At 47.4% G+C, this 14,346-nt stretch overlaps 2 long non-coding RNA genes across 2 annotated transcripts in view; one reads left to right on the top strand and one right to left on the bottom strand.

The window, feature by feature from the left end:
• Positions 1–13,223, top strand: part of LOC137541510 (uncharacterized) — a 69,149-nt gene extending 55,926 nt beyond the window's left edge. Inside the window, exon 3 of the long non-coding RNA XR_011025184.1 lies at positions 12,740–13,223. This is a non-coding gene — a long non-coding RNA (uncharacterized lncRNA). The remainder of the gene's footprint in view (positions 1–12,739) is intronic.
• LOC137541508 (uncharacterized) overlaps positions 1–14,346 on the bottom strand; it is a 198,080-nt gene that overhangs the window by 10,378 nt on the left and 173,356 nt on the right. The gene's annotated exons all lie outside the window — the stretch shown is intronic.

Below are 14,346 nucleotides of genomic sequence, written 5' to 3'. Positions count from 1 at the left end.
TGTTAGCTGACCAGAGGCCCAATTAATCTGAGGGGCGTGAAGTCGTAACCACGGCAGGCCAAGGATAACCGTGGAAGTTGCCATCCGTAACACAAAAAACTGCAGACTCTCTCTATGTAAAACCCCTATGGTGACCCCCAACTCTGGAGTCTGAGACAGAGGGTATTTACTCTGCAGAGGAGAGTCATCCACCGCAGTAGCCAACACTTTATGATCTAATGGGAGAATAGGAATTCCCAATTTTCTGGCAAATTCGTAGTCGATAAAATTGGCCGCAGAGCCAGAGTCAAGAAAGGCCTCAGTAGAAACTGTCTGACCTTCCCATGAAATTATACATGGGAGAAGCAACCGATCATCATGAAGAGATAAATTCTGCACGCCTAGGGTATTACCTCTGACTACTCCTAGGCGGCAGTGTTTCCCGACTTCTTGGGACAGTTCTGCCCTTTATGACCCTCCTCTGCACAGTACAAACAGAGCTGCTCGGCTTTCCTGCGACTCTGCTCGACCCGAGACAATTTTGACCTACCAATCTGCATGGGTTCAGGAGGAGGTGACGTAGGTGGAGACGAGGCATAGGAAACATATATCACACTATTCCTGCCCCGAGTCTGCCTCTGATATCGTAAGCGACGATCCACTCTGACTGCTAGTGTAATGGCCTCATCAATGGACTTTGGTTCAGGATAGCCTAACATCAGACTAGAAACTGCATCTGATAATCCTGACAAGAAGCAGTCTAACAGTGCGAATGAGCCCCATCTAGCCGACACCGCCCACTTCCTGAACTCAGCTGCATAAATCTCTACCGAATCCTTGCCCTGCCGCAGAGTCTTGAGATTCCGCTCAGCGGTCGAAGCAATATCCGGATCATCGTAAATTATAGCCATAGCTTTAAAAATTCCTCCACCGAGGTCAGGGCCTTATCCCCTGGTTGCAGACCATATGCCCAGGTCTGAGAATCCCCTGTCAACAGAGTCTTAATAAAGATAATTCTCTGTGCGACAGTACCAGATGAATTAGGTCTTAACCCAAAGTATGATAACACTCGATCTTTAAAGTTTCGAAAGTCAGATCTGTGACCAGAAAACTTCTCGGGCACCGGCATGCGTAAATCGGTAACAAGAGGGGACCGCACTGCATTAACAGTCGTCTGAAGGGCTTGTATAGACCCAGACAAAGCATCGATCTGGGTCTGATGACTATCCAGCACGCTGATGCAATTCTCCACCGAGGTGGTGAATGCAAGCAGACGACTGTCAAGTGCGTCCATATTGTTTTGGTCTGCCGTTCTGTATCGATGGGTGTCAACACGCAGAGAGAATCTGATTACTGGTGATCTGCAGAATCACCCGCAATGCAGATATACACCAGATTATGGATGATCTGCAGTATCACCAATAATCCGGGAATGTCTAACCTCTGGACACCAGTATAATGTGAGTGTTTGGTGTAACAGTACAACTGTAAAGTATAGACCACCAGGGACCCCGGTGGCCTGAGTGACTTGAGGAATACTCCCCTGACTGTGGGGAATATTCCTGTAGCCTGAGGACTCCCTAGGAGAGGGACCCAGGCTGGGTTGCAGGAAGCCCTGCTGCTAATATGAACAGACTGGCCCTAATTAGGTGTGAGGGCCTATTATCTATGCCCTGGAACTGGGCTAAGGCAAATACACATACAATACAATCCTAGCTCTGGGTGTGAGGTCCGTGATCACAACACCCTGGAACTAGCCTACCGAATTACCCTAGTTCTGGGGTGTGAGGTCCGTGATCACAACACCCCAGAACTAGTCTAGAGCATAACATAGAACTGACACAGTATCCTAGTCTTGGGTGTGAGGTCCGTAGTCACAACACCCCGGAACTGGTCTAAAGCATAACATAGAACTGACACAGTATGCTAGTCTTGGGTGTGAGGTCCGTAGACACAACACCCCGGAACTGGTGTAAAGCATAACATAGAACTGACACAGTATCCTAGTCTTGGGTGTGAGGTCCGTAGTCACAACTAGTGTTGGGCGAACAGTGTTCGCCACTGTTCGGGTTCTGCAGAACATCACCCTGTTCGGGTGATGTTCGAGTTCGGCCGAACACCTGATGGTGTTCGGCCAAACCGTTCGGCCGCATGGCCGAACTAAGAGCGCATGGCCGAACGTTCCCCGAACGTTCGGCTAGCGCTGTGATTGGCCGAACGGGTCACGTGGTTCGGACCCGAACGCGCTCTGATTGGCCGAACTGTCACGTGGTTCGGGTAAATAAATACCCGAACCACGTCATATTTCCGCCATTTGTCTGTGGGTTTAGCTTTGGGTAGGCAGGCAGGGTAGTTCGCACTCCAGCCACGCTAGCCAGGGTCCCCCCAGTCATTGTGTCGCTGCTGGGAATAGTAGTACACCGCTCGCTCAGCATTGTGTTTACTGCCACTGTGTACCTCGCTCAGCCACACTATATAGCATTCTGTTTACTGTTCTGTGTCTGCTGGGAATAGTAGTACACCGCTCGCTCAGCCACACTATATAGCATTCTGTTTACTGCCACTCTGTCTTCTGGGAATAGTGGTACACCGCTCACCCGCCACTGTATAGCATTGTGCTCTGTGTTGCTGCTGGGAATAGTGGTACACCGCTCACCCGCCACTGTATAGCATTGTGCTCTGTGTCGCTGCTGGGAATAGTGGTACACCGCTCACCCGCTACTGTATAGCATTGTGCTCTGTATCGCTGCTGGGAATAGTGGTACACCGCTCAGCCACACTATATAGCATTCTGTTTACTGTTCTGTGTCTGCTGGGAATAGTAGTACACCGCTCGCTCAGCCACACTATATAGCATTCTGTTTACTGCCACTCTGTGTACCTCGCTCAGCCACACTATATAGCATTCTGTTTACTGTTCTGTGTCTGCTGGGAATAGTAGTACACCGCTCGCTCAGCCACACTATATAGCATTCTGTTTACTGCCACTCTGTGTACCTCGCTCAGCCACACTATATAGCATTCTGTTTACTGTTTTGTGCCTGCTGGGAATAGTAGTACACCGCTCGCTCAGCCACACTATATAGCATTCTGTTTACTGCCACTCTGTGTACCTCGCTCAGCCACACTATATAGCATTCTGTTTACTGTTCTGTGTCTGCTGGGAATAGTAGTACACCGCTCGCTCAGCCACACTATATAGCATTCTGTTTACTGTTCTGTGTCTGCTGGGAATAGTAGTACACCGCTCGCTCAGCCACACTATATAGCATTCTGTTTACTGCCACTCTGTGTACACCGCTCAGCCAGACTATATAGCATTGCGTACTCTGCCAGTCAGTGTGTATATTGCTGGGATCAGTAATACTCCACTCACCGCCAACCACTATATGAGCTCACCATGAGTTCCTCAGAGACCTCCGCTGTGAGCAGCACTCCCAACAACAGCAACAGCCAACGCCCCACGCAAGCTATAAACTCCACCCCAGCAGCCAGTGGTCAGCAGCAGCCCTCCCCGGAGGAGAACGTTGTGTCCATCGGTCCGTCGCCAGAGCGATTAATGAGGGCTGCCATTGAGGAGATGATGGGGCCTGATGTGGAGGAGGAGGTCTGGCTCAGGCCAGCATCCCAAGTTAATGTTGAGGACGATGAGGGGTCTGTGTCTGGGGATGTTGGGGTGGCAGAGGTGGTGGGTGGGTCAGACTCAGGAGAAGAGTTGTATGATGATCGGGACCATCTGTATGTGCCTCAGAGTCCGACCCCGGAAAACATGTTGTATCGTGTGTTTAGGTACTAAAATCTGCGTTCCCACTTCCCAGTACTGCCCGCAGTGCCCGGGTCCACGGATCCATATAATTTTTTGGGCAGCACTATCAAACTGTGGTACTATGAGTGAGTTGCCATGGTCCTTCTGTGCTGCCTGTCACACTCACCGTCTGTCTGCAGATGGATTGTTCAACACAGCTACGCCATCTGACATGTAGTCCTGGACCTTGACCATCTTCTCCAGGCGATTGGTGTTGGAGGACGTGGAACTGCCCGATTGCTGTTCTGTGGGCTGCTGCATGGGTGTCAGAAAATGTTCCCACTCCAAGGACACTGCCAATACCATTCCCTTTTCGGCACTAGCAGCAGCTTGTGTTCTTTGCTGCCCTCCTGGTCCTCCTGGGTTTGCTGAAGTCAGTCTGTCGGCGTACAACTGGCTAGAGAAGGAGGAGGATGTCAATCTCCTCTCTAAAGTCTCCATCCTCAAGGGCCTGCTGGAATTGTTCCATTTTTGACCTGTCTGACACTTTCTTCAATCAGTTTTTTAACATTGTGTTTGTATAAACTGGGTATAAACCCAGTAATTGGTGTTGTCCAGATTCCAGAATAATGAATAATAATGAATAGTGAATAATGCGCGGGCCGCGTTCAATGCAGTCTAGCATGAATTGAGCCATGTGTGCCAGAGAGTCCTGCCAGACTCCTCTGTCTTCATGTTCTTGTGAGCGTTGTGATTGTTGTGATGCACCATATTCGCCACCAGCATCACTTTCTTCCTCTTCTGCTGTCCATTCCCGCTAAATTGTGGAAGTCCAACGTGCACCGCTCTGTCCCTCGGCAGTGGGGGCATCCAATTCCTGCTCCAACTCCAGCTGTTCCTCGTCCTGTTCTTTGTCATAGCTGGGACCAGCGTTTCCTGAGGCAGGTTGCCTGATGTTGGTATCATCACGCTGATCGTTTTCATCTTCAGAATCCCCCACTTGCATCATGCCAGCGGTTTCCATCTTCAACATTGATTTCTTCAGTAAACACAGCAGTGGTATTGTAATGCTGACTGTAGAGTTGTCACTGCTCAGTCACGCAACGTGGATTGCTCAAAATTTTGGAGGACTTGGCAGAGATCTAACATGGTGGCCCAATCAGATCCACAGAAGCTTGGTAGCTAGCTGCTGGAATGCGCCTCGGCACTGCGCAAAAGCGTGCTAGCATGTGCAGCGTAGAATTCCAGCGCGTAGGGAGGGACATCACCCAGCGAGCGATGAAGCATCTCCTGCATCTCTTGGTGAGTCCTTCAGAAGCGGTACTGGACTTTTAACAATGTTTTTTTTTTTTTCCTTCAACAGAAGATCTGCCACGTTGGAGTGAGGAGGACGCCGCCGACCCCGACACCAAGCTGAACCCCGGCGAACTCCAAGCAGAGGATCTTCAGGAACCCTCAAGGCTTTGAGCAAGCTGAGGAGGATCAGCAGTCCCGACGAGACCTCTCCTCATATGCGACTGAGTGCAGTGGAGCTCCCCAGAACAACCTCTCAGTTGTCACTTTGTCACTGGTCACTTTGTCATTTTGTCACTTGTCATTTTGTCACTTTGTCACTTGTCACTTTGTCACTTGTCACTTTGTCATTTTGTCACTTTGTCACTGGTCACTTTGTCACTTGGTCACTTGTCACTTGGTCACTTGTCCAGATGATCTCGGTACACCTCCTGCGATTCAAATTCCTGCACACATTGCTCTGGGATTTGGGTGTGATGAATGATGCATCTAACTGGCCACCGGAGGCAATTAAGGCCTTCAAAACATTGAAAGCAGCTTTCTGTTCCGCCCCCATTTTGCGTCATGTTGAGTTGTTGACGTCATGTTCATCCTCGGCCTCGCCTTGCATTTCAGTGCGAGGTGCATTTTCCACAGAAAAAGGTTGTGAATCCGGGCACAACATTTGTGGCTGTTCCATTGACCTTTCACAGGTAGAAGATTGTGGGGGTGGGAATAGCTCCTCCGAATAGCCCATTGTGTCCTGAAAACTACTCATTGCATTGCTTTGCGCACACATTTTTTTGTCCTCATGCAAGGCCTGAGTTGCACCTGAAAGCGTGGCCTTCTCCTCCTGCGCCTCCTCCTGTTCCATCACGTCTGCTGCTGCTGCTGGGTTAGCGTTGACGCCCGGTCCCCGTTTATTGAACCTCTTATCTTTATTACATTTATGACTGCATGGCGTTAAAAAGCATGCTATCCGCACGCTTCTTGTCCTCATGCAAGGCCTGGGTTGTTGTGTCTCAAAAAGCATGGCCTTCTCCTCCTGCGCCTGCTCCTGTTCCATCACATGTGCTGCTGCTGCTGGGTTAGCGTTACCGGTCCCTTTTCCTGGAACCTCTTCTCTGTATTACATTTATGACTGCATGGCGACAAAAAGCATGTTACCTGTGCAAAGAAACATGACATTTTCCACATTTAAAAGACAGTTTTTCCTTTGAAACTTTACAATCAATTTTCTCAAAAACTATAAGCTCTTTTTCAAATATTTTTTTTCCTCTTGTACCCACTCCCAAGGTGCACATACCCTGCTAATTTGGGGTATGTAGCATGTAAGGAAGCTTTACAAAGCACGAAAGTTCGGGTCCCCATTGACTTCCATTATGTTCGGAGTTCGGCGCGAACACCCGAACATCGCGGCGATGTTCGGCGAACGTTCGCGAACCCGAACATCTAGGTGTTCGCCCAACACTAGTCACAACACCCTGGAACTGGTCTAAAGCATAACATAGAACTGACACAGTGTCCTAGTCTTGGGTGTGAGGTCCATAGTCACAACACCCTGGAACTGGTCTAAAGCACAACATAGCCACAAGAGTAATCTAGCTCAGTGTGAATCCCCAGGTCCATCTGGCTCTTAACACACTGTAGGATCTGACTGTGGTCTGTGTGCCAACACATAAGCATTCGCAACGGCAGACAACGTGAGACTGAAGGACAAGCAGCTACATAGTGCAGCGCAGATCAGCGCCGCCCAGTCCCCTTCAGCCAACCGCCATTCGTTCTGGGATCAGTTGACCAGTAGAGTCAGCTGACCCCTTTCTGCTTCCCATAAAGCTTCTGCCTCTCGGCGTGCGCATTCCTCAGCCTATGTGCACAGGAAGGCTGAACCACATCAGACACATGTCGCCGCGCAGAAACCGCCAGGCTGAACGCGGAACCAGCCGCCGCGCCGTCAGAGCACACGGCGGCTTTTCCGCAATCCTTCACACCTTCATGGAAGAATTAACAGCAGAGACTATTTAGGAATTTTGGGTGACCAAGTTCATCCTATGGTTCAAGAACGGTTTCCGGAGGGGAATGTCATCTTTCAAGATGATAATGCCCCAATCCATACAGCTAGAATAGTTAAAGAATGGCACGGGGAACATTCTAATGAAGTTGAGCATCTCATCTGGCCACCACAATCCCCAGACCTTAACATTAATGAGCATTTACAGACGTTTTTAGAGATTTTAGTTACATAGTTGTTTAGGTTGAAAAAAGACATACGTCCAACGAGTTCAACCAGAGAACAAAGTACAACACCAGCCTGCTCCCTCACATATTTATCCAGAGGAAGGCGAAAAACCCTTACAAGGCATGGTCCAATTAGCCCCAAAAGGTAAAAAAATTCCTTCCTGACTCCAAATGGCAATCAGATAATATCCCTGGATCAACATCACTGGGCATTACCTAGTAATTGTAGCCATGGATGTCTTTCAACGAAAGGAAAGCATCTAAGTCCCCTTTAAATGCAGATATAGAATTTGCCATAACTACTTTCTGTGGCAATGCATTCCACATCTTAATCACTCTTACTGTAAGGAACCCTTATCTAAATAAATGGCTTAAATGTTTTTCCTCCATGCGCAGATCATGTCCGCTAGTCCTTTGAGAAGGCCTAGGGACAAAAAGCTCATCCACCAATCTTTTATATTGCACTCTGATGTATTTATACATGTTAATTAGATCCCCTCTAAGGCGTCTTTTCTCTAGACTAAATAAACCCAGTTTATCTAACCTTTCTTGGTAAGTGAGACCTTCCGTCCCTCATATCAATTTTGTTTCTCATCTCTGCACCTGCTCTAAAACTGCAATATCTTTCCTGTAATGTGGTGCCCAGAACTGAATTCCATATTCCAGATGTGGCCTTACTAGAGAGTTAAATAGGGGCAATATTATGCTAGCATCTCAAGTTTATATTTCCCTTTTAATGCATCCCAAAATTTTATTAGCTTTAGCTGCAGCGGCTTGGCATTGAATACGATTACTTAACTTCCTTGCCTTCCTCTGGATCAACAGGGACATGTGAGGGAGTAGGCTGATGTTGTACTTTGTTCTCTGGTTGAACTCGATGGACGTATGTCTTTTTTCAACCAAAATAACTATGTAACTTGCTGTCGATGAGTACTCCTAAGTCCTTCTCCAAGTTTGATGTCCCCAACTGTATCCCATTTATTTTATATGGTGCTAGGCCATTGGTATGACCAAAATGCATGACTTTACATTTTTCAACATTGAATTTCATCTGCCATTTATGTGTCCATATAGCCATCCTTTCCAGATCCTGTTGCAATATGTCACTATATTCCTGAGAGTTGATGATCTACTGCATCTACTAGGTCATTAATAAATAAATTGAAGAGCACTGGACCCAGTACAGATCCCTGTGGGACCCCACTGCTAACAGTCTCCCATTTTGAGTATGATCCATTGACCACAACTCTTTGTTTTCTGTCCATTAGCCAGTTCCCTATCCATGCACACAGACTCTTCCCCAGTCCTTGCATCCTCAACTTTTGCACCAGTGGGGAACAGGTTCGAAGGCCTTAGCAAAGTCCAAGTATATCACAACTACAGCATTCCCAATATCCACATTAGCGTTCACTACCTCATAAAAGCTGAGCATGTTAGTCAAACAGGACCTGTCTTTAGTAAACCCATGCTGATGCTCAGAAATAAGATTATTTTCTACTATGAAGTCCTGCATAGTATCTCTTAGTAACCCTTCAAATAGTTTACATACAACTTATATACGCTTACAGGTCTATAATTTCCTGGATCTGATTGTTTGCCCTTCTTAAATAATGGGAAAATGTGGGCTGTACGCCAATCCACTGGGACTCTGCCAGTTGAAAGAGACTCACAAAAAAGATAAGATAAAGGGGTTTATCTCTAACTGAACTTAATTCCCTTAGGACCCGAGGATTTATGCCATCCGGGCCAGGTGCCTTGTCTATTTTTTATTTATTTAGTCTTGCCTTCACTTCTTCCTGAGTTAAGTATTTTAATATTACAAGTGAAAGATTGAGACTCTTCTGCATCTGTAATTTGCAACAGTGATGTTTCCCTTGTGAACAGGGGTGCTTCTACCAAAATGCAGTACAAGCAACTGCTTGAGGTGCTGTGTGGGGAAAAGGCGCCCCTCCCCCACCGCTACTACCATTATGCTGACCGGCTGCCATGTATTTTGTTTATAGCCTAGCAGTCCAAGCCTACAGCAGCACTCGCACGCTCCTACCACATGTGAGGAAGTACTTCAGCCTGGATACACACTATGCCCTCCATCCCCAGCAACATGGTGTGCAGAGTGCATTGCTCAAGACTACCTATGTCCCCTGGCTTGTGGAGTTGAGCGTGCAAGCAATTTATTTGCAGTGCAATGATCGGGGATGCTTCCTGTGCAGCAATGGCTGTATCTCAAATCTATGACACCATCTAGTTGCTTCTTGAGACACTGCTGCATCATCCTTGGGGCACCTTTAGCTATGGGGAGGGGGCTGACTTGTACCGGGGGCACATCTGGCTATTCTGGAGGGGGCTATACTGGAAAAGGGGCATGTATGCGAGTCAATCATTTTTTTCCTGGTTTCCTTTGCATGTCGCTCGCCTGTTCTCCTTTCTGCCCCCCACATTATGCCTAAATGTCCCCCAGATCCCTCTTCCGGGTCGCCAGAGTCGGGCTTTACTGAGCAGGTGCTGGACGGGCTGTACGCGTCCTACAGTGATGTCACTACGTCATGCGAATTAAGTCATATGCATGTGCAGAGCTCTCCCAGCCACAGGCGTGCGCTGTAGGATGCGCACAGCCTGGCCAGCATCTGAGCAGTAAAGCCTGACTCCGGCAACCTGGAAGAGGGTCCCGGGGGGCATTTAGGCATAATGCGGGGGGCAGAAAAGAGAATGGGGGGAGCGACAGGCATCAGGACAGGTAAGACTATATGCCTGCTCCCTCCGTTTCTATTACTATTTTCACATCTGGTACCCTTTAAGTTTAAAGATTGCCAATAAAGTGTGTCATATGTAATTAAAATAAGAACAATATGCAGCTGGGGGCCTCAGATCTCTTTAAAGTGATTTAAAACCCTGACATAATATTCAATAAAAACATGTTTTCCTACTTTTTATATGCCATACGGTTATCATATTTGCATATGTGCATAAGTATTATTATTCATTTAGAAGTTATAGGTTTCCAAAAGTACAGTTTTTTGCTTTGTGAGCTGACTTTGCATTGTATTAATAACTGTTTTTATTCATTATGTATTAAAGGCAGACATGCTTTGAGTCTCTGTGTTGAGCTGCTTCTCCGCAGTCAGAGAATGTGTCACATTCCTCACTTGATACATTTAAGTAAACACAAGATAACATAATCTAAATCTTCGGATGTGTCCACATTTCACTGCACTGAACTTTCAAGCTCTGTGTGTAACCCTTCGAATAAAAAAAATATGCTGATTTCATATAATATGCTGTAAACAATGTTTTAGAGCAAATATGAAATGCTGGGTTATATTCTGCTTTAAGGGAGTAAAGAGTCATAATTAGTTACATGAATAATCTGGGGACAATTTAGAGTTAACCCCATATCTTCATCATAAGTACACTTAATACTATAAGACAACAGAACTAAAGTGCAAAACAGTAACAGTTTCTGAATAGAAAATCTTGCTATTGGTCACCCAGTATTAGCTGATAGTAGCTCCTCCCCTCTGCGGTGCACACTCCACCAGCCTGGAGTTTATTTTCGTGAAGCAAGGTGTTTACGAGTGAAGCTATTTACACTGCCAGTGTTTCAGCACTGTCTCTAGAACTGGTATGTTGACACTCGGTGCTGCCAAGAAATGTCCCCACCTTATAAATACCACATTATGTAAGCTGATCTCTGAAGCTGGTAAACATTAGTATTTTGGCATGTGTGCAAGCGAGCGCAGGCTGCTTTACTGATGAAGGTAGGAGATAAGATAAGCCAATACTTGTGTCAGTGATGTGACGTCCTACAGAATGGGGCTGCTGTCAACCAAGTTCGTGAAGTGCAGATGTCATAACCCTAAGATGAAGTTGACGTAAAAGTCACAGATACGGCAGGTACAAGGCTTTGGATGGGGCCCTCCCACCCCCCTCGCTTTCTGCACAGGAAAACTGAGGACCTGTAACGATTGGTGTCAGCACACAGAGAGAATCTGATTATTGATGATCTGCAGAATCATCAACAATACAGATGTATACCTGATTATGGATGATCTGCAGAATCACCAATAATACAAGTATGACTAACCTCTGGACACCTAATGAAGTATAAGTGTTAAGTGTAACTGTAGGCTATCTCCCGTGAGGCGGGAGATACAGGCAGCTCGGCCAGGAACCACCTGAGGGGCAGGTGGCCCTGGACTGTGCAGGGACTATCTCCTAGAGAGAGGAGATAGTGATAATCTGGCAGCCAGTGATTCCTTGGTAAACTGGAAATCAGACTGTACTGCAGCCAAGGGACTCCAATGGGATAGAGGCCACTGGCTGTGTTGCAGGAAGGACTCTCGGATGAGCAAGAGGTCCTTGCAGCTAACTGACACTTGGTGGAATAGTGTCACGGGTAGTACAGACAGACTGAACGCTCAAGGGATGAGTGACAGCCAGAAGGGTCGGCCAGGCCAGGTCGGCAAAACACGAGCAAATGGTCATAACAGATATAAATCACAATCCTAGTCTGGGGTGTGAGGACCTTGGTCTAGACACCCAGGAATTAGTCTAAAGAATAACACAGTATCCTATGCTTGGGTGTGAGGTCCTTGGTCTCAACACCCTGGAACTGCTGGAACTGGTCTAGAGTATAACACAGTAATGACACAGTAATCCTAAGCTTGGGTGTGAGGTCCTTGGTCACAACACCCTGGAACTGGTCTAAAGTATAACACAGTAATGACACAGTAATCCTAAACTTGGGTGTGAGGTCCTTGGTCACAACACCCTGGAACTGGTCTAAAGTATAACACAGCATATAACAATATCGTAATCTGGCTAAGTGTGAATTCCCAGGTCCACCTGGTTCTAACACACTGTAGGATCTGACTGAGGTCTGAGTGGTCACACGTAAGTATTCGCAACGGCAGACAAGCAGCAACTGACAAGCAAGATCTATATATACTTGCAGTGTTGTGCAGCTCCGCCCGAGCCACTCAGCCAATCCAGAGTCCAGCTGGGATCAGCTGATCGGCCTGATCAACTGATTCCCCTTCTGCTGATATAACTGTCCTGTCGCCTGGCGCGCGGCGTAGCTCTCCATCTGTGTGAACTAGAAGGTCCAGCCAAGCCAGACGTGTGTCGCTGCGCGGAAACCGCCGGTTTGACCGCGGAGATAGCCGCCCTGTCACTAGACCATGCGGCGGCATCTCCGCTGTTCCTACAGGACCAATGTGTTTTCCCCATGCTGATAAAAACACTTAGACTTAAAGGAAACGTCAGGCAATCTATGCTACCCCTAGATCTACTTACCCGGGGCTTCCTCCAGCCCCTTGCAGCCGACAAGTCCCTTGTCGAAGCTCTGCTCCCACTACATACATACACACACAGCCGTATTATCTTACTACATGAGAGCACATGCTATATGGAGGAACAACAATGGCATGCTGAACATAAGAAGATATAGTATTTACTGTAACTTTGGCAAAACATTCAAAATGTCACTGATTGATACTGTTATTACAGGATCTTGGACTCCATGTGAGACAACAAGCTCTCAAAAAGGCAGCAACAGTCAGACATCAATCTCCACTCCACTGTGTTGTAAATGTAATCAGAGCCATAAGGTCATTAGCCTGTGTGTGATAAGAATCTAGGAATCCTTTCGGAGTGATTGCTGAAAAGGGAAAGTCTTCAACTTTTTTTCAAAACGTGACTACTTTGTAAGGTTGTACATGAAGTCATCAGAACTTTGCAGCAGTTAGAGACAGATGTTTTTTTATGAACCCTAAGGAGCAGGGACAGTGTATGAGTCCTTATCTGTGTCATATGCAGTCAATATAACAATGGTGCGAGAGCAGAATACGTTTTTTCTCTCCATGTCCTTAGCTGTCAGACACTCAAACTGTTCCCCCCACGGGCCCCCTGTGGCTTCTGGGCCCCCTGCGGAGGCATCCCTTGCATGGTCTATTGTTACGACCCTGAATTTGAAATAAAGGTGTATTTTTTCTGTTTTGAGTTTTTCTCAGGGGACAGGACAGGCTGTGGAGTATCTGTTTTTTTTTATAATTCCAACAGAGGGGCAGAACACTGGGCATGTCTAGTGCACCACATGTGCCATGCCATAAACAAGCCAGCCAGTCTCACCAAGTCCAGTAGAGAGGCCCATGGAGACAACAAGTAACATGGTCCTACAGTGCCCATGTGCCACCACAAGCTGATCTGCCCCATTTGTCTGCAGAGTGCAGATGCCTGGGGTATGTGCATCACTCATGTCCAAGGCATGCAATTGTTTTTGCCAGCTGAATGTGTTAGGAATTAACTGGTAAGCTTCACAACAGCAAGAAATACAACAAACTATAAAACACAGATCAGCAGAATGCACAATAACAGCATCAAACATAAAAGTGTACCTGATGTGTTAACCTCCCTGGCGGTAAGCCCGTGCTGAGCACGGGCTATGCCGCCGGGAGGCACCGCTCAGGCCCCGCTGGGCCGATTTGCATAATTTTTTTTTGCTACACGCAGCTAGCACTTTGCTAGCTGCGTGTAGCATCTGATCGCCGCCGCTACCCGCCGATCCGCCGCAATTCCTCTCGCCGCGGCCGCCCCCCCCCAGACCCCGTGCGCTGCCTGGCCAATCAGTGCCAGGCAGCGCTATGGGGCAGATCGGAGTCCCCTCTGACGTCGATGACGTCGGTGACGTCATCCCGCCCGTCGCCATGGCGACGGGGGAAGCCCTCCAGGAGATCCCGTTCTTTGAACGGGATCTCCTGATCTCCGATCGCCGGAGGCGATCGGAGGGGCTGGGGGGATGCCGCTGAGCAGCGGCTATCATGTAGCGAGACTTTGTCTCGCTACATGAAAAAAAAAAAAAAATTAAAAAAAAAGATTTGCTGCCCCCTGGCGGATTTTTTGCAAACCGCCAGGGGGGTTAATATAGTGACTCTACACAACCCTCTAAGATGGAGTGATGGCTGGATGAAAGAAGTAGCCTGGAGCTGTCTGATTAGTCTCTCAAACACCAACGTTAAGTATATATTAACAATTTTTCACCTCTGGTTTACTTTAACAAACTAACATTATACAGTATAGCATATTGACAGAATGAATTAAAGGACAACTGTAACGAG

Source organism: Hyperolius riggenbachi, chromosome 12 (assembly GCF_040937935.1).
Source record: "Hyperolius riggenbachi isolate aHypRig1 chromosome 12, aHypRig1.pri, whole genome shotgun sequence".
Lineage (NCBI taxonomy): Eukaryota > Metazoa > Chordata > Amphibia > Anura > Hyperoliidae > Hyperolius > Hyperolius riggenbachi.
Note: the sequence above shows the minus strand (reverse complement) of the source record. Positions and strands in the feature narration are given on the sequence as shown.